Consider the following 20,106-nt stretch of genomic DNA (forward strand, 5'->3'; position numbering starts at 1 on the left):
TTGGACCCTCAACTTTATGGTCAACTAATATTCGACAAAGCAGGATAGACTATCCACTGGAAAAAAAGACAGTCTCTTCAATAAGTGGTGTTGGGAAAATTGGACATCCACATGCAGAAGAATGAAACTAGACCACTCTCTTTCACCATACACAAAGATTAACTCAAAATGGATGAAAGATCTAAATGTGAGACAAGATTCCATCAAAATCCTAGAGGAGAACACAGGCAACACCCTTTTTGAACTTGGCCATAGCAACTTCTTGCAAGATACATCCATGAAGGCAAGAGAAACAAAAGCAAAAATGAATTATTGGGACTTCATCAAGATAAAAAGCTTCCCTCATCCTCATGATGCACTCCCACTCCCCACTCCCCACAGGCACCCCTTCTAGTGTTTTCATTGGGTGTCGTTACTTGACTGTGTTCTGCAGAATGAGTATTGTGGGTTCATACTGTAATTTGTGTAAGGCTGTTATGCTCCATGACTCATCGTGTGTTCACACTTTTTTACTTCTGGCTGTGTTTTAAACTTCATCCTTGGTGTGCATACATCTGCTTTGCCCTTCTGACTCTGCTCAGTGCCACATGCAGAGCATCTGCCATATGTCACTACCGACCCTGGGAGGGTGGACACCCTCCTTCCCACAGGACCATGGCCACCCCCACCATAAGTGCATCCCTGCGGAACCTGTGTGAGAAGATGTCTCCAGACATTGCCTAATGTCTGCTGGAAGTGGGAGGGACACCCCCATTTGAAAACCACTGGTCTCAGTCTCTGCCTCTGACTCCACACTTTAGGACACATGCCAAGCAGGTCCCTAACTCCCAGGTGCTCTGTATCCAGAAAGGCTCAATGATGCCAGAATTTGATGTGTATTCTATTGACTGAGGAGGAGAAGATCAGAGGCATTCAGTTGTTCACTGACATAATGTCTCTGATCCACTGCAGGTAGTGGAGTCAATTTGGTGTAGACAGCAGGCATACTGGGGCTGCCACATGGGATCTGGCCCCAGGATGTGATTCCTTGAAGCATCCCATCACAGATAAGTGGGCTGCCCGAGTTACCCTGCAGCACAAAGGGGAGAGGAAAAGAAAGATCACAAAGCTGCTCACCTGAGAGACTAGGGACAAAGTTCAGATCATTCTAAGTCTTGTCTGCCTCTCTCTTCACTCTCAGTCGCTCAGCAAACCCTATGGGCTCCCTTTAGGGGTATCAGAAGTGGGGACCCATCCCTGCCTCCACCCTCGCCACCCCTGTCCTCAATCCACACCATGCCCCCCACCTCTCCTCACCCCTGCGATCTGACCACACAGATGCCCAAGGGACCTGTGAACACCCACATCAGACCTTGTCCTGCTTCTGCCTAGCTTTGCCCACAGCCCCTGTGTCCCTCAGAGGAACCACAGTTACCTCCCTTTTGCCCCAGGTGAAGCCCCACAGGATGGGTGCCCTTCTTCCCTCTGGCATCACCTCCCACTCTCTCCCCTTGCTCATTGGGCTCCATCCACACTGGCGTCACTGATACCCTCACATCCCGCATCAGGCATGCCACCTGGCCCACTTCCTTCAGAGCCACAGCACCTGCTCTTCCTTTGCTCTTCCCACACACACACACACATTCACCTGCTGCAGGTGTTCACTCAGTCCCACCTCCTTCCTGTCTTCTCCCTCATCACTGGGCTATCTGTCCCTGCCCTGCTAGGTCTCCTCCTGCCCCAGGGCACCAGCACCTCCTGACATGCACTATCACTTCTGTGTCACAGTCGTTGTGTCCATCTGTGTCCCTTCACATGGGGGCAGGGAGAGGTGGGGAGCCTCTGTGAGGGGGGCTGTTCTCTGTTGGTCACTGCTGTCTTCCCAGGAGTTGGCATAGTAAATGTTCAGTAAGTATGTGCTGCATGGAGGGGGAGGTGAACTGTGATGTGGGAGACTGAGGGGCAGGTGGTACCTGGATCCAGATGTGGAAAAGGGCAGAATGCAGGCACTGTGGGGGTGGGGCTACACCCAGGCAGCACTGGGACAGATGCCTGGTTAACCCCACACCCCCTGCACTGAAGCTGGGTCCCCTCCACCAGCTCAGGTGACTGAGGGGGAGGGGCTGACTCACCAGACAGCTGTCACTGATGGTCTCCAAAGGCTCAGCGCACAACATTTGATCTGTCATCTTCTGGGAACAGGCCTTGGCACATACATCTTTGGGTAGGAGTTTGAGGTCTGCACACTGGAAATTGCCAATGTATGTGGCTAGGAGCAGGAGGAAAAAAGAGCTGTGACCAGACCCCAGGTGGCTCCTCAGAAGCTCCTCAGAAGGAGGTTCCCCAGAACCAGGTGCCCAGTTCCCAGCCCCTTCCTCCTGACTCCCAAATGTCTGGGCTCCAGGCTGCAGGGTCTGGCCCCAGCCAGAGGCATAGCAGGTGCTCCCCACTTGGGGTTCCTGGGGGGGCAGGTCCGGGACCCTCACAGCATCTGTAATCTGAGCGGGCTCTGCGAGGCGCAGCAGCACGAGGTCATGGCTATAGTCCTCTTCCGGGAGGCGAGTATGGTTCTTCGGGAGACTCAGGCTGAATTTAGGGTGAGGGAAGCTTGTAACATCCTCAAATAACTGGGTAGTATCTTCATGGTCGAACAGGTTGTGGTGAACCAGCCAGAGCTGATAATATCTGGGGAGAGAGGGGGCCCCAGGGAATGAGAGAGGAGTGGGATAGGGAGACGCGGCCAGGGAGCAACATGAAGTAAGTAAGCATGGAGAGAGAGGCTGCAGGAAAGAATTAGTCATGGAAAAATAGAGACCTTGGGAAAACAAAAGATCATGACAGCATGAAGGACAGATCCAGAGACTAAGAAGCAGTGAAAAAGAAAGAGCTTGAAACAGGAAAAGGGATGAGGCAGAGGGGAGAACAGTGAGCCAGAAGGAGCCTACAGGGGCAGGAGTGGAAGGGAAAAGGCAGCAGTCCTGAGAAAGGGTCCCTGGAAGGAGCAGGAGGGAAGGAACAGGGAAGAGTAAGAGCAGTGGAGGTCCAGTGAGACAGAGACAAGAAGCGAAGGGAGAGAGTGAAGAATACAGACCCTGGCGGGGGGGCGGGAGGGGGGAGCCTGAGAAAGAACAGGGAGGGAGGACAGAGTGGGGAGGGGGCCTGGGACCACTCAGCTGCAGTGGGGGCTGTGGGCCTGGTTCCCAGCCCAAGGCCAGTGTCCACCTTCCTCCCTGGACCTTCTCCTCCATCTTCTGCCTCCTGCCTACCTTCCTCCTCCCCTCCCTCCTCCTCCTTCCTCTGGGCCCCCATGGGGCAACAGGTGAAACCAGTCATTCTATGTGTCTCCCTGCAGGACACCCTATCCTGGAGGGAGGGGTGGGGCACCTGAGAAGCCCCCTCACACACACACACACACACACACACACACACACACACACACATGGCTAGATATCCCTTCTGTTCTCTGAGGTTCTGTTCACCTCCCATCCTGGGAGGTGCTAAGCAGCAATGGGGGAGAGGGAGTGGAGCAGGGACCCAGGGAGATAGATGGGGCAGAGAGATGGAGGGTGAGACATACAGTGACAGGGATGCAGCAGAGGGACCCAGAGGAGGGCAGACACAGGGACACACACAGACACCAAGACAGGAAAAAGAGGGAGATAGAGATAAATCACAGTCAGACACATGATAAAGCCAGGTACTGAGAGACACAGAGACAGGGCAGAGACACACAGGAAGACAGTTATAAGGGGAGACAGAGAGACACAGGCTGCCCTGAGAGGGCTTCCCCGGGGTTATCCCTGCCACTCTCCATGGGACCCAATACCCAGCCCTGTGTCCAGGTACTGCCCTGGAGTCTGATCCACTGGGTCCACACCGGAATGCTTGGTCTCTGGGTTTGTGCCTGCCACCATGAATCACCACTAAGTGGCATGTGGGTTAATCCAGCTTTGACCTTGACCATGTGTACCTGTGTCTGCATAGATGTCTGACTGTGGCCATATTTGTGTTCACAACATGAATATTCACAAGTATGTTCCCCTAGTAGGGGAACTAGTTCTTGCACCTGAAAGTGCGGGAACCAGGGAGTTCTGGAAGTCAGAGCTCCTATTTCAGAGATGTGGGAAGTTGGGGAACACAGCATCTTGGCTCAGAGAGGTGCGGAGATCAGAGAGCTTCAGGGATGGGAAAGTTCACCTGGGGACTCAGGAGCCAGAGCACTGGACCCTGGAGAACTGGAGGTAAGAGGGGAGGTCCCAGGGTCCAGTGAGAAGGGGACACTGCTTGGAAGAGTTGGGGAACCCCAAAGTGAAACACAGAGATAACCTCAGGCTGAGCTTCTAGCAAAACTGCCTGGGGATCACAAGAGAAAGCAGGGACCCATGTGGCAGTGACAGGGCTGTGAGGAAGGCTTTGGGATGGGGGTGGGAGAGGAAGACCTGGTACTCTGTCTGACCTGGCCGTGGGCTGGAGGAATAGGCTGCCTGATGGCGGGAGGAGATGGTCTTGTGGAGGCAGGGGAGGGTGGTCAGAGCACCGTGAGAGTCAGGGCCCCTCTCCCTCTCTCAGATCCACTCTACTCACCAGTCCACCCCAGGGACATTGCCAGGCACAGGGCCAGGAACCACATGGTGACAGGAGTGCTGGGAGCTGGCAGACAGTGAGCTAGGAGCTGGAGAGCAACCCTGGGGAGCCTTTAAAAGCCTACATACACCCCCAGGGCCCCGCCCCTGCTCTGCTGCCACCCAGAAGCTGGCCAAGGCCTGGCCCTGCTTCTGGGTGTGGACAGCCCCCACCCCCAGGGCTATTGGAGGGATGAAAAAGCAAACACCTGTTGTCCTAGGTCCTTGATCATGCTGGATATATTTCAAGGTCTGAGGCCAAATGGGACAGGACCTATAGCTCTGTTGCCTTGCTCTTGATGACAGGGGCAGGGAGGGGAGGCCCCAGAATGACAGAATCAGCAGCTCTGGAGAATCATGATGCCTATCACAAAGCTTCTAATGCCTACACCCCAAGAGAGATCTTGTACTCCAAAGCCCATTAGACCCTCAAATACTTGCACTATGTCCCTTTCTGGCAGGGAAAGATAGAGGGTGAGAACCAACTCATGTGGGGAGAAGTTCTCCATGGGTGTCACCTGTCTACAGAGCAAAGGAATTAAAATTTTCACTCTGGACTGTCTGTCAAGATTGTTTGGCCTTCATGCAGACTTTCAAGATGGTATCTCCCTTAGAGAAGCCTTTGTTTGCTGTCCATGATTTAATAAAAGATAATATCAGTTTACTGCCAAGGACAGTAAGTATAATATGTCCCTCCAGAGCAATTTTGTTTGCAACTCAGAGTTGTAAAGATAATATCTCCATCAGGGACAAACTTCGGGCAGATTTGCCAGCAGCCCTCTTATAGGATTAAGGATTCCTAAGCTCAGTTCCTAAAGTGTGGCACAAACCACTGTGTGCACAGAGTCCACCTATGGTCCTCTGATCACCCTCATGGGACTTGGGGAACCAGGTGAACTGATATGAATATTGTTGCGCGCGCTGTGGCAACACGATCAGGGTCCTAAGGATAAGGGGATGAGGAAAATAAAAGAAAAGTAAAGAGATGGGGACAGCAGGGACACAGTGGATGATGTCTAAGCAGTGCCAGCTTTATTCAAGGTTTTACAACATTTTATAGCATGAGCAAAACAAAGCCAAGAAGGTGTTTATTTTTAGCAGGTTTGTGAAAGTCTCCAAAGTTCCCCTTTCTCAGCATGCAAGACAGACTCACGGGTGCAGAAGACCTTGGTAAATAGATAAGCTTGTTGCTCCAGATGTGCATACTTCAAAGGAATATTAGGTTTGGTAAACAGACCAGCAAGGACAGACAGACCCTTATTTACATTTATGACCACGTCAGAATAAGTTGTATCTATTGTGTTATGTGGGCGATCACGCACGAGCAAGCCCTGAGAACCATTGCTTAAGCCCTTTCTCAAGCGTCTACCAACTATTCACCCTTTAGGCTCCTGAGCCTTTTGAGTGAATGAGGGACGCAAGTCCGGGCCTGGTTTGGTTCAGTTACTCCAGCTAGTTCGTGGTCGCCCACAGAATATGAAGCCTATGCCCCCTGCTGCACCATGAATAGTAAAATTCTGCCCCGACCCAGGATCTGGTGTCTTCTGCCAGTACCCATGAAGCTGGTCTCCTAACATTTGTTTGCAAGTCTGTAAAATCTTAAGACTCTTTAGAGTTCTTGACAAACAGCTAGGCACTGAGGCAACACCTGGCCAGATGGAGCTGGGGGTGGGTGGAGGGACCTGCTGGGTACAGCCACATGGTGGAGGACAGACCAGGACTGAGATGAACTTTAGGGGAGAGCTGTAAACAGTGGAGACGCGAGACCCTTCTCCCCATGGCTCCCTCCAAACACAAATTTGTCACATCCTCTGCTTTATTTTTATTTTTTTTAATTAATTAATTTATTTTTTATTGGAGTTCAATTTGCTAACATATAGCGTAACACCCAGTGCTCATCCCATCAAGTGCCCCCCTCAGTGCCCGTCACCCCCACCCCCCACCCACCTCCCTTTCTACCACCCCTTGTTCGTTTCCCAGAGTTCTGTCTCCCTTTCTGATATTTCCCACTCCTTTCTCTCATGTTCTGTCAAGAGTGTCCTCATGCAAAATCCAGTACTCCCTGCAATAGACTATGCAGCTCTCAGGAGCTAGATTCATGCCTCTCAAGGTTGGCCCTTGGGGTCTCAGAGAAAAAACAGGAAGGTTTTCTAGGTTTCCACCATTTTGATTACCAAGGCTATTCAAAAACCAGAACAAGTCATGATGGTCCAGCATTAGAAATGTGTTAAGAAAACAATCCAATCATGAAATGGGCAAAAGACATGAAGAGAAATCTCTCAGAGGAAGACATAGACATGGCCAACATGCACATGAGAAAATGCTCTGCATCACTTGCCATCAGGGAAATACAAATCAAAACCACAATGAGATACCACCTCACACCAGTGAGAATGGGGAAAATTAACAAGGCAGGAAACCACAAATGTTGGAGAGGATGTGGAGAAAAGGGAACCTTCTTATACTGTTGGTGGGAATGTGAAATGGTGCAGCCACTCTGGAAAACTGTGTGGAGGTTCCTCAAAGAGTTAAAAATAGACCTGCCCTACGACCCAGCAATTGCACTGTTGGGGATTTACCCCAAAGATACAGATGCAATGAAACGCCGGGACACCTGCACCCCGATGTTTATAGCAGCAATGTCCACAATAGCCAAACTGTGGAAGGAGCCTCAGTGTCCATCGAAAGATGAATGGATAAAGAAGATGTGGTTTATGTATACAATGGAATATTACTCAGCCATTAGAAACGACAAATACCCACCATTTGCTTCAACGTGGATGGAACTGGAGGGTATTATGCCGAGTGAAGTAAGTCAATCGGAGAAGGACAAACAGTGTATGTTCTCATTCATTTGGGGAATATAAATAATAGTGAAAGGGAATATAAGGGAAGGGAGAAGAAATGTGTGGGAAATATCAGAAAGGGAGACAGAACATAAAGACTCCTAACTCTGGGAAACAAACTAGGGGTGGTGGAAGGGGAGGAGGGCGGGAGGTGGGGGTGAATGGGTGACCGGCACTGAGGGGGGCACTTGACGGGATGAGCACTGGGTGTTATTCTGTATGTTGGTAAATTGAACACCAATAAAAAATAAATTTATTTAAAAAAAGGAAAGTAATAAAAAAAAGAAATGTGTTAAGAACTTAATAGAAAATCCTTCCCCTTTCCTAGCCAAATAACCAGAAAAGCACTCAAGATTATGAATGAAAAAGAAGTGGGCTTGAGGGGCACCTAGCTGGGTCTGTTTATAGAGCATGGGACTCTTGATCTCCAGGTCATGCAGCAGGTGAGTTTGAGCCCCACATTGGGGGGTACACCTTACTTAAAAAAATAATAAAATCTTGTCCTTTAAAAAATAAAATAAGTAAGTGGACATTGTACACCTGAAATTAATGTAACATGGCATGTTAACTATACTGCGATTTAAAAAAAGAAGTGGGCATAGATAAACCTGTTTTAACACCATAAGAGCAGTGGAATATAGTCAGCCAGGGACCTCATAACCCATATGCAGTCAGGGGTTCTCCTGAGTCACTCTGTCGAGAGAGGACCTACTGAATCCAGAACGGCATCCCATTCCTAACCTTCATCCACAAACCCAACATCTCACCTGACCCAACCCAACTCAATACAACCCAACTCCATACAACCCCAACTCAATTAATTTCAACCCAATCCAAGTTCTGGCCATGGCCCTTCCAGAATGGAGCCTTGGAGCCTAGGATACATGGAGAGCTGACATCCAGCCTCTCTCATACACCTTTCCACCATGGCTCCCTGCGGTCCTGGGCTCCTTGTCAGACACCAGGGCTCAGCCAGATGCCACCCAGACTCTACCCACAAAGGGGTGGCATGGGCAGCACTCTGAGAAGTGTGAGTGCTGGGTGAGGTCACACTCACTCACCAAGGTGAGGTTAGTTGCAGTAACATGACCTCAATGTGGTGGCCTGTGTCTCACAGTCCTTGCTGGATGATGCGTGCAACAGCCCACAGTTGTCCTTCGAGTTGCTTTTATACAAGACTATTCTCACTACAAGCACCCATGTGGAGCTATTTAGGAAGGTGGCTTTGCACAAGTTGAGTGTAGACAAAAAGCAAAGTGTAAGCAACTTGAGCTCCCTCAAACCTATGGGATGCTGGCATTCCACTTACCTGCTCTTAACATCCTAGAGTCACAACACAGTCATGCCTTGCCTCTCAGCTTCCTTGCAGTCCCAAGGCTCCAGTCCCATGACTCTGGTACATTCTTCCACATAGTATGAGAGTTGGGAAATGTCCCTTATCTTTTTCCCCAACCTAGGAGTCCACATCTCCAGATTACTTCCCACAACACCAGGAGCCAACCCTCAGATGTCTCCATCCCCGGATCCAGCATCCTGTTGTTCTGTGACCTCCCGAGTCATGCCTCATTAGGACCCTAAGCCTTGCATTGACACAGCCTTTGGCAGTGGGTCCCATGCAGCACATGTTATGGGGAGATGAGGAAAGCAACACGGCCAAATGGCCACATGTTGAGGCCATTTGCCAGAGCTAGGACTGGAGCCCACACTCCTCACCTTCCAGGACCTTGTCACCATCCTGGATCTCTGGGAAAGTGAGTGGAAAATCCCTCGGGACAGGAACCTTTTCCTGCACTGTTACCATTTCCTTGTGCCTTGCTCTACCTGTATATCACTTCCTAATACCTATTCAGTCCCTGTTTTTGTGGATTGTTTCCTTGCACTTCCTCTTTCTCTTTCAGAGTCCCACTTAATATTTCTTGCAGAGCTGGTTTGGTGGTCACATATTTTTTCAGTTTCGGCCTATCTTGGAAGCTCTTTATCTCTCCTTCTATTCTGAATGAGAGTCTTGCTGGGTAGAGTATTCTTGGCTGCATGTTCTTCTCATTCAGGATCCTGAATATATCCTGCCAGCCCTTTCTGGCCTGCTAGGTCTCTGTGGAGAGGTCTGCTGCTAACCTAATACTTCACCCCATAAAGGTTAGGGATTTCTTGTCTCTTGCTGCTTTAAGGATCTTCTCTTTATCTTTGGAATTTGCAAGTTTCACTATTAAATATCAGAGTGTTGAACAGTTTTTATTGATTTTTTTGGGGGGGGAATCTCTCTATATCCTGGATCTGAATGCCTGTTTTCCTCCCCAAATTAAGGAAGTTCTCAGCTATGATTTGTTCAAATACACTTTCTGGTCCTCTGTCCCTTTCAGTACTCTCGGACCCCAATTAAACGTAGATTTTTCCTTCTGAGACTGTCATTTATTTAACCTTTCCTCATGATCTTTTAATTGTTTTTCTCTTTTTTCCTCAGCTTCCTTCCTTGCCATCAAGTTGTCTTCTATGTCACTCACTCGTTCTTCTACCTCATTAACCCTCGTTGTTAGGACCTCCAGCTTGGATTGCATCTCATTTAATTGATTTTTAATTTCGGCCTGATTATATCAAAATCTGCAGTCATCAAGTCTCTTGATTCCTTTATGCTTTTTTCCAGAGCCACCAGTAGCTTTATAATTGTGCTTCTGAATTGGCTTTCTGACATCGAATTGTAATCCAAATCCTGTAACTCTGTGGGAGAGAGTAATGTTTCTGAATCTTTCTTTTTTGGTGAGTTTTTCCTTCTAGTCATTTTGCTCAGTGCAGAGTGGCTAAAAACATGTTGCACTTGATAGAAGCGCAAACTCTTCTCAGTGTAGCATTCCAGCTGTTCTCTTTTTAAATCTCAGGCTTAATTCATAGGTTTTCAGGATGATTTGAAAGTTATCTAGGTAAGTTGGTGGGGACAGGTGACTTGGGGATCCTACTCTTCTGCCATCTTACCCCGCCTCCTTGTATATCACTTCCATATGCTGTTCCTGCAACTTCTCCAGAAGCCCCTAATTTTCAGAAGCAATACTATTTCTTTAGGTTTTACAACTGCTGTCTATTTTTTCACAACTTTCCCCCACTTCCTTTGATCTTATTAGCTATAGACCCGTGTTGTGTGTGTGTGTGCGCGCGCGTGCGCAGGCACACATGTATCATGTCTTAACTGTCCACAGATATATTCTTAAGGTCACAGCCACACACACATATACATGTGCCTTAGGGCAGGATTTGCATATCCGGATCAAAAGACCACCTTCTGCCTGGTCAGGCTGGGGAAACATGGATGTATTATAGTAGCCATATATGGAAGGATAAATGAGGTTATCCTGCAGAAAATGATGGAAAGTGTGTTGTAAACAGTGTCAGGTTAGAATTCTCCACAGACTCACATGTTTCTGCATGTCTTCTGAGCAATGGCATGAACATATTTTGCTTACATGGGAGTTTTGTCTGGCAAGCAGTCTTGCAAGACAGTTATTTCCCTCAGAACAGTTTATTATTCAAGACAATAAAGATGTCCTTCCAGAAAAAAAAAATCTGTTTCTTGTCCTAGTTAATAAAGATAATGTTCCACCTTCATAAAGATTTATTTGCTGTCCAAAACAATAATTATGCTCCAGGGCATATCTGTTTATAGCTCAGATTAATAAAGATGATATCTCTCTCCTGGCAAAGTATGGGCAGATTTCTTGCCAACCCTATGATACGACTGTGGATTTATAAGCTTGGTTTCTGCCTTTGAGGTACAAAACACTGTGTCTACAGCATAAACCTAGACATGGGGACTCCCTCGACTTGATAAAGAACATATACAAATATCTCACAGATCACATCTGTTAATAGTGAGAAACTAGATTCTTTCTCCTCGTAACTGCAAACAGGGAAAAAAGTGTTTTCTCTCACACTGCTTATCCAACATTATAATGGAACTCCTACTTAATGCAGTAAGACCCCCTGCCAAAAAAGAGTAAATTAAAGGTATAGTAATTATGATGAAAAAGTAAGATGGTCTTTGCTCCCAGATGACATGATGGTCTATCTATAAAATCACAAAAACTTTTGACAAAACCTCCTGAGATTAATAAACAATTATAACAAGTTTGTGTTAACCCTAAAATAAAACTGTCAGTTATTTTACCAGCAAGATGGGTTTATCCAAAAGAAGATGTGGTTTATGTATACAATGGAATATTACTCAGCTATTAGAAATGACAAATACCCACCATTTGCTTCAACGTGGATGGAACTGGAGGGTATTATGCTGAGTGAAGTAAGTCAGTCGGAGAAGGACAAACATTATATGTTCTCGTTCATTTGGGGAATATAAATAATAGTGAAAGGGAATATAAGGGAAGGGAGAAGAAATGTGTGGGAAATATCAGAAAGGGAGACAGAACGTAAAGACTGCTAACTCTGGGAAACGAACTAGGGGTGGTAGAAGGGGAGGAGGGCGAGGGGTGGGAGTGAATGGGTGACGGGCACTGGGTGTTATTCTGTATGTTAGTAAATTGAACACCAATAAAAAATAAATTAAAAAAAAAAAGATGGGTTTATCCAGAATACCAGAGAACTGCAGTTTGGGACATTAAAAAATGGCAAAACTATCGGCAAGTCCAAAGAACACAAGGGAGGAATGCTCTTTTATAAAGGAAAGGAAAGAGTTGGAGGGGCTGCTATAAAGAAAAAGCCCACTGGAAGTTTGAACTCTAGTGGCTTCTCATTGGCTGAGTTGTGGCAGTCTTTCACTGGTGGGGCTGTTGCCCAGAATGGAAAAAATTTTTCTTTTTCCTGCTGGGTTAGTTAAGCATAGGCTTCTTTCTATTGAAAATGTAAGACATGTCTCTTCTTGCTGGCGTCTGCAATTGACAAATGGTAGAGTACGAGAGCTCCCACTTCTGACTCCAGATTACATTTTAAGTTTCCTTTTATTAATTTTTGCAGTTGCAAGATGCAAAGATAATATATATAAGTCAACTGTCTTTTTATATACCAGCAATGAACAGTTGGGATTTGGAATTAAAAACACAAAGCCATTTACATTAGCACTCACAAAAATGAGATCTTAGGAACAAATATAACAAAATGTGTGTAAGACCTATATAAGGAAACTACCAAAGTCTGATGAAGGAAATCAAAGAAGGTCTACATAAATGGAGAGAGATTTCATGTTCGTGGATAGGGACACTCAATATTTTGAGATGCCCGTTCTTCCCAATTTTATTTGTTGAAAATCCCGATCAACGTCCCAGAAAGTTACTTCATAGATATTGACAAACTCATTATCAGCTTTATATGGAAGGGCAAAAGACCCAGGACAGTCATCAAAATACTGAAGAAGAAAAAGAAGAACAAGGAGAAAGTTTGAGAACTGACACCGTGCCAAGACTTACTATAAAGCTACAACTATCAAGACAGTGTTGTGTTGGTGGGAGAATAGATCAATGGAATAGAATAAAGAATGAAAACACAGATCCACACAAATATAGTCAGCTGACCTTTTACAAAGGAGCAATGGCAATTCAATGCTGAAAGTCATAGTCTTTTTAACAATTATTGTGGAAACATATTAGATATCCACAGGCCAAAAAAGAACAGAAAGAATCCACAGTATGATTTTACCTTTTTGCAAAAACTAATGCGGAATGGACTATAAATGTAGAACAAAACTATAAAACCTCTAGAAGCTAATACAGAAGAAAACCTAGGTGATGTGGAGTTTGCAATAAGTTTTCAGTTACAACAATAAAACATGATCCAAGAAAATCATGGTTAAGTTGGACTTTATGAAAAGTAAAACTTCTACTCTGAAAAACACTGTCAAGAAATAAAAAGACAAGCCACAGACTGGGAGAAAATATTTGCAAAACACATATCTGATAAATATCCAAAATATGCAAAGAACTCTTAAGATAAAACAATAATAGGGTGAACTGGGTGGCTGAATCAGTTAAGCATCTGCCTTGGGCTCTGGTCAGATCCTAGGGTCCTAGGATCAAGGTCCTAGGATCAAGACCCACAATGGGCTCCTTGCTCAGAGGATGACCTATTTCTCCCTCTCCTCTGATGCTCCCTCTGCTTGTGCATGCTTTTTCTCTCTGAGCCAAATGAATAAAATCTTTCCAAAAATTTTAAAATTCAACAAGAAGAAAAAAATCAATCCATTCACAAACAAGCAGAAGATCTGAATGGACACCTAACCAAAGAAGATAGAGAACAAATGATGGATGCCATACAAGCAAACAAAAAGATGTTCAACATCATCTGTGTACAAGGTTGAATTGTGTCCCCCTAACAATATAAGTGTAAATTGTAACCCCCAGTACCTGTGAATGAAACTTTATATGGAAACAGAATCTGCAGTCAAAATCAAGGAATACTAAATAAGAACTGAACACACCAAAAGCCAGGAAGAGACAAGGAAGGATTCTTTCCAGGAAACTTCAGAGGATCGTGGCCTTGCCAGCAACTTGACTTCAGCCTTTAGCAACCAGAACTATGACAGGAGAAATTTCTGGTGTTTAAAGCCACCCTGTCTGTGGTGCTTGGCTATGGTGGCTCCAGGAAATGAACACAAGCCTTACTTTGCCTTTCAGTCCTCCTCTGTCACCAATGGGAGATTCACTCACTGCAGCAATGGGGGTTCCTGGTCTGAGACACAGAACAGAGAGGTCAGGGAAGGCAAATAGAGAGAAGATGTTCAGAGGCAGGCCCATGGGAGGTCACCCTCCAGCATCTGACCCCATCCATCTGACCATGAATGGATATCCCAAAGGTCAAACACCAGGAGGTTTTCATAGATGAGGTTCCCCTCTGTGGCTGATGTGTTCAACTTCATGAGCATGACAGTGTCGGCTTTTTTACTTTTCCAATTTGCACACACACACACACACATTCAGTTATCTCTAACATGGGAAGGTCAGAACCCAGGCACCAGACCCAAGTCATTCTGTGTATGGTCATCATATTAGTACCTGCTAGAAAGATGAGGACTCACCTGAGGACTTTGAGTCCAGGTTCTACAAGTTCTCCTTATCCCCCCATTCTCCTTCCTCCAGGAAGTCACTGGGCAGGGAGGGGCTGGGCTGAATGACATTGAAATCATGGCCCAAAGACATTGAACGTAGGAGGACAGCAAGTCAGAGTGTGAGAGGGAAAGAGAGAAAGAAGTAGAAGAAGTTGGAGAAAGTCAGAGACTTGAGAGAGACAGAGCTGGGCACTGGCTCCATTCGGCTCCACAGCCAGACCTAGAGGAAGGAGGAGGAGAGATGGACTTGGGGACCGAGAGACCCAGAGAGAAACAGTCAGAAATGGAGTCAGAAAGACAGAGAGACTGAGTTAGTGGAGGACACACACAGAGGACAGAGCCCAGGAGGAAGTGATGGAGGCATAGGATCTGGGAAACAGCAAATCGAGTAGATGCACCACAAGGCTGTTCATGGGGTTACCTCTGGACTCCTGGGTACAGTTCCAGGCTGAGCCCCTGCCTGCTGCTTCCTTGATGAGGATGAGGATACATTGATGAGCATCTTGGACTGGGTATGTCCTGACTCCATGGCAGCAGATACACTCAAGGTGCCCTAATTTTTAAGCTAAACTCTTGTGCTGCTCTGATCCCAGACCCAGGTGAAGGAGCCAGGAGAGAAGTCAAGTGCAGGAACACAAGGAAAGACCCCTGAGCCACTCCCAAAGGATACTGATGTGTCTGTCTGTCTGTCTGTCTCTCTTTCTCTCACTTTCATCTCTTGTCTCAGCTTGACTAGTTCTCCACGTTAGTCTCTATCATGACTGTCCTCGTCCACAGTCTCATTAGCAGCATATGGAAGGTTCTCACACAGCCACACCTCCATCAGTTCCTGGTGTTACTCAGCTTCTGAGGGTGGCAATCTGTGAGATGTGAGAAGATATATCCCTGTGTCACCCTGCATTTATCTTACTAGTGATTTGGAACATCTCTCAAATGATTGTTAGCTCTTTCATTTTCCCTCTGTACACCACTTGTTCATACTGATGCTCATTTCTCTATAAGACAGGCCATCCATTTCTTGCCCACCTGCAGAACTGTCTGATATATTCAGATTTCTCATCTGTTAGGGGGCACAATTGCTCTTTCCTTTCATTCTGCCATCTACTCACTTATCTAGCCTATGATTCCTTCCATGAACAGTTCTTAATTTCAAGACATGAAATCCATAATGTGTTTGCGTTAAGACTGTGTCTGACATCACGGCTAATACCCTCCCTTGCCCTCCTTTACAAAGATATTCTTCTTCATTTTCATGTCATTGCCCTATGTTTGTTTGGTCTCTTCTGTGTCTCCTGTAAATATCTTTCTGTTTATGATCTCATTCTCCCTCTTTCCCTCCATGCTGCCCTCATGCCTCTTCTTTCTGTCCATTTATCCATGTCTTCAACTCTCTCTTTCTGGTCTTTTTTCCCCTTCACTTTTCCATGATATTGTAGTAAGCAGTATATGAACTGGAGTCAGCCTCCCTGGATTCAGTTTGCTACCTGTATGGTTTGGGATAGTAGGAAATATTCATTGGAGCCTGCAAAGTTCTAGCATAGTGCTTGGCATATACTGGGTGCTTAATAAACAGGAGCTGTGATATGAACCATCGAGTGAGGCTCTCTTCCTGTTTCCCTCTGTGTCCCATCTCCCTGTGTCTCAGGCCGTCTTATTTACTCTCTCTCATTCTTTGTCATTTCTATCTCTAACTCAGCTTCTATCTTCCCTGTGTCCCCATGTCTCTGGTTTTCTCTGTGTGTGTCTATGTCTCTCTCTCTTCCCCTATCTTGCATGACTCATAATCCTTGTTCATTAAACGCTTTCCTCATTGAGATGAATCTAACCCCTATTTATTTTTCCATTCTCCTTGAAATAAGCAATCTCTCCAGCTACCATGGGGATCACACACACAACCCTGAAAATGAGGGTCCCACGCTCCACAGACTAAGCCAGCCTGGAGCCCCTCGTTCAATCATTTTAAATTCTCTAAACCCTACCTCCCTCATTTTCTTTAAAAAAAAAAAAACTTTATTTCTTTATTTATTCATGAGAGACACCGAGAGAGAGGCAGAGACATAGGCAGAGGGAGAAGCAGGCTCCCTGCAGGGAGCCTGATGTGGGACTCCATCTCAGGACCCCAGGATGATGACCTGAGCCAAAGGCAGATGCTCAACCACTGAGCTCCCAGGCACCCTTCTACTACATTTTCCCACATATTTCCTCTTTTCTATTTTTCTCTCTTTCTGAGACCTTAATGTCAATTTCTGTACTTCCAGCATTGATCTCTCTTAGCATTACTTTAAACTTTTTCCTTCTCCTTCATTCTGGTCTAATAAGCCATTTTTGTCTCTTCAGTCTAATCATTTCATTATTGTGTATTCCATGCTGCTGCTTTTCTGTAATTGTTTTCACTTTTTACAATGATTACGTTTCTTCTATCTAATATTTCTCTTTGGTTTTATTTTATGTTTTCTTGTTCTTTTGCAATATTCCTAATATCTTATTTCCTTTTTTTAATAATAAATTTATTTTTTATTGGTGTTCAATTTACCAACATACAGAATAACACCCAGTGCTCATCCCGTCAAGTGCCCCTCTCAGTGCCCGTCACCGATTCACCCCCACCCCCCCCCGCCATCCTCCCCTTCCACCACCCCTAGTTTGTTTCCCAGAGTTAGGAGTCTTTATGTTCTGTCTCCCTTTCTGATATTTCCCACACATTTCTTCTCCCTTCCCTTATATTCCCTTTCACTATTATTTATATTCCCCAAATGAATGAGAACATACACAGTTTGTCCTTCTCCGATTGACTTATTTCACTCAACATAATACCCTCCAGTTCCATCCACGTTGAAGCAAATGGTGGGTATTTGTCATTTCTAATGGCTGAGTAATATTCCATTGTATACATAAACCACATCTTCTTTATCCATTCATCTTTCGATGGACACTGAGGCTCCTTCCACAGTTTGGCTATTGTGGACATTGCTGCTATAAACATCGGGGTGCAGGTGTCCCGGCGTTTCATTGTATCTGTATCTTAGGGGTAAATCCCCAACAGTGCAATTGTTGGGTCGTAGGGCAGGTCTATTTTTAACTCTTTGAGGAACCTCTACACAGTTTTCCAGAGTGGCTGCACCATTTCACATTCCCACCAACAGTGTAAGAGGGTTCCCTTTTCTCCACATCTTCTCCAACATTTGTGGTTTCCTGCCTTGTTAATTTTCCCCATTCTCACTGGTGTGAGGTGGTATCTCATTGTGGTTTTGATTTGTATTTCCCTGATGGCAAGTGATGCGGAACATTTTCTCATGTGCGTGTTGGCCATGTCTATGTCTTCCTCTGTGAGATTTCTCTTCATGTCTTTTGCCCATTTCATGATTGAATAGTTTGTTTCTTTGGTGTTGAGTTTAATAAGTTCTTTATAGATCTTGGAAACTAGCCCTTTATCTGATATGTCATTTGCAAATACCTAATACCTTATTTCCTGCAAGGTTTATTAGGCCAATTTCTTTTTTTAAGATTTTATTTATTTATTCATGAGAGGCACAGGGAGAGAAGCAGAGACAGAGGCAGAGGGAGAAGCAGTCTCCATGCAGGAAGCCAGATGTGGGACCCGATCCCGGGACTCCAGGATCATGCCCTGGGTTGAAGGCAGACGCTCAATGCTCAATCGCTGAGTCATCCAGGCATCCCTATTAGGCTAATTTCTAATTCAATCTAAAATCTATGAACTTTTACATTTTTTTAATGATCCCTTCACGTGCATGTGATGAAAGCCCTGAAAACAAGATTCAATATTATGTGTTGCCTTGATATCTATCACTGGGAGGTCCTCAGAAGGTCTAAACTCAGGATCTCCTGCTCTTACCAGATATGACCGCTACCCAATAGGAAAGACCATCCCCTGGCCAGCTCCTCCATAGGTTTCACAAGCTTCATTCTAGAAAGTCTTCAGCCTAATGGCTTTTACTTCCTTGTCAGCCTGTGACACTTTGAAGTATGTTTCACTTATTGTCTATAACATCTACCCATGATAAGCAGAGTTCACATCACCCTCTTATTACTACAGTGCCTGCCTCCCACAGTCCCTGTTTGCTCCTGCTGATCCTGAGGGCATCCCCATGTCACCCCATGGGGCTGCATGGGGCACTGTATCCAGTGCCCTCCTTCTCCAGGCTGTGAATATATGTGGCTAATAAATACCAACCATTTCATCTGTCCAGTGCTGTGTGTGGTGTGCTCAGGTTTCCTCATAACCTTATCGTGGGAATCTCTTCCTTATCAACAGTGTGAAGAAGACCTGAATAAAACAATCACTCTGTTCCCTTTGAGCCCAGTGTCTTTCCTCACACATGCTCCTACTTCTGGATTCCCCAACCTAGGGATGCTTCCACTAAACACTCAATCACCAATCCAAACAACGTCTCCAAGTGCTTTCCTCATCCCTCCCTTCCCTACCCACTGTGCAGTCAAAGGTTAATTCAGCAGGCCTGTGGTGCTCAAAGCATGCGTAGTCCAAAGAAAAGACTGCCCCTTGAGTGGCTTCTGGGAGGTGACATCCGACATCTTGGAAATTTCTGCCTGACAAGCAGTGCCTTACATACCTGGTGTCTTGAACCATGCCAGGTAGCTTATTCTACCAATATGATTTATGGTGAATGCCTGTTCTTGTACACCTGGGCCTGGGCCATGCTCTATCACTTGGACCTCTGGAGAGACTGGAGACTGAGTAGCTAAGGTCAGTCATACAGGTACTCTATGCCAATTATAATGACACCCACTACGAACTCTGGACATCAAGGCTTGGATGAGTTTCATTGGGTAGAAATACTTTGTACTTGTCACACATTATTGCTGGCAGAATCAAGTGCTGTCCATATGACTCCATTGCCAGAGACAACTGCAGGTTTGTCTCTGAGCTCTGTACACTTCAATCACTATGCCTACTTCCTTTGTTGATTTTCATGTGTACCCTGTCACTGTATAAACCATAGAAATCACAGTATAACAGCCTTTCTGAGTTCCTCGAATCCTCTAGGAAATCATTGAATCTGAGGGTGTTTGTGGACACCTCCAACATACCCTCCCCCATAGTAAGTCAGCTTCCAGGGACTCCAGTCTCTTCCTTAGTCTGTCCCCCAACAGCATAATGCTGACTCTACTGCTCCTCTACTCACAATTTCTCTAGGACTTCCCACAGCCCCCAGGACAAAGTGATTATTCTAAGTTTCATCCTTGTGTATGTCTGATGTGCTCTGCTTCCCAGTTCTGTTCCTTGTATGGCATTGACCACATGTCACTCTCCCCTCTCTCCGGGTGGACACACATCTCTCTTCCATGTCACCATCACCACACAGTACATGGATATCCACCTTGTTATGTGTCCCTACAGAACCCTACGTGAGATGGCTGCAGACATTGCCAATATTCTAGGTGGTGGTGAAGGCGTGCAAAACTGCCCTATTTGAGAACCACTGGACCATACCTGTCCCTGCCTCTTCCTCCCTGCCCCCCACTAATGTTTGGCTCCACTCCTCAGACACAGGTTGGAAAGACAGGGGTAGTTTAGCTTCCTCCAGGTGGGTCCTGAACTTCCAGGTACCCTGTATCCAGAAAGACCAGATGATTCCACAAC

General features: G+C 45.9%; 1 long non-coding RNA gene across 1 annotated transcript in view; it reads right to left on the bottom strand.

Moving 5' to 3' along the window:
* LOC140601205 (uncharacterized) overlaps positions 1-4,702 on the bottom strand; it is an 87,162-nt gene extending 82,460 nt beyond the window's left edge. The window contains exons 1-2 of the long non-coding RNA XR_012004256.1: positions 4,564-4,702; positions 2,112-2,248 (exon numbers count right to left, since the gene is read on the bottom strand). This is a non-coding gene — a long non-coding RNA (uncharacterized lncRNA). The remainder of the gene's footprint in view (positions 1-2,111; positions 2,249-4,563) is intronic.
* Between the last annotated feature and the right edge of the window lie 15,404 nt (positions 4,703-20,106).

Source organism: Canis lupus, chromosome 1, assembly GCF_048164855.1.
Source record: "Canis lupus baileyi chromosome 1, mCanLup2.hap1, whole genome shotgun sequence".
Lineage (NCBI taxonomy): Eukaryota > Metazoa > Chordata > Mammalia > Carnivora > Canidae > Canis > Canis lupus.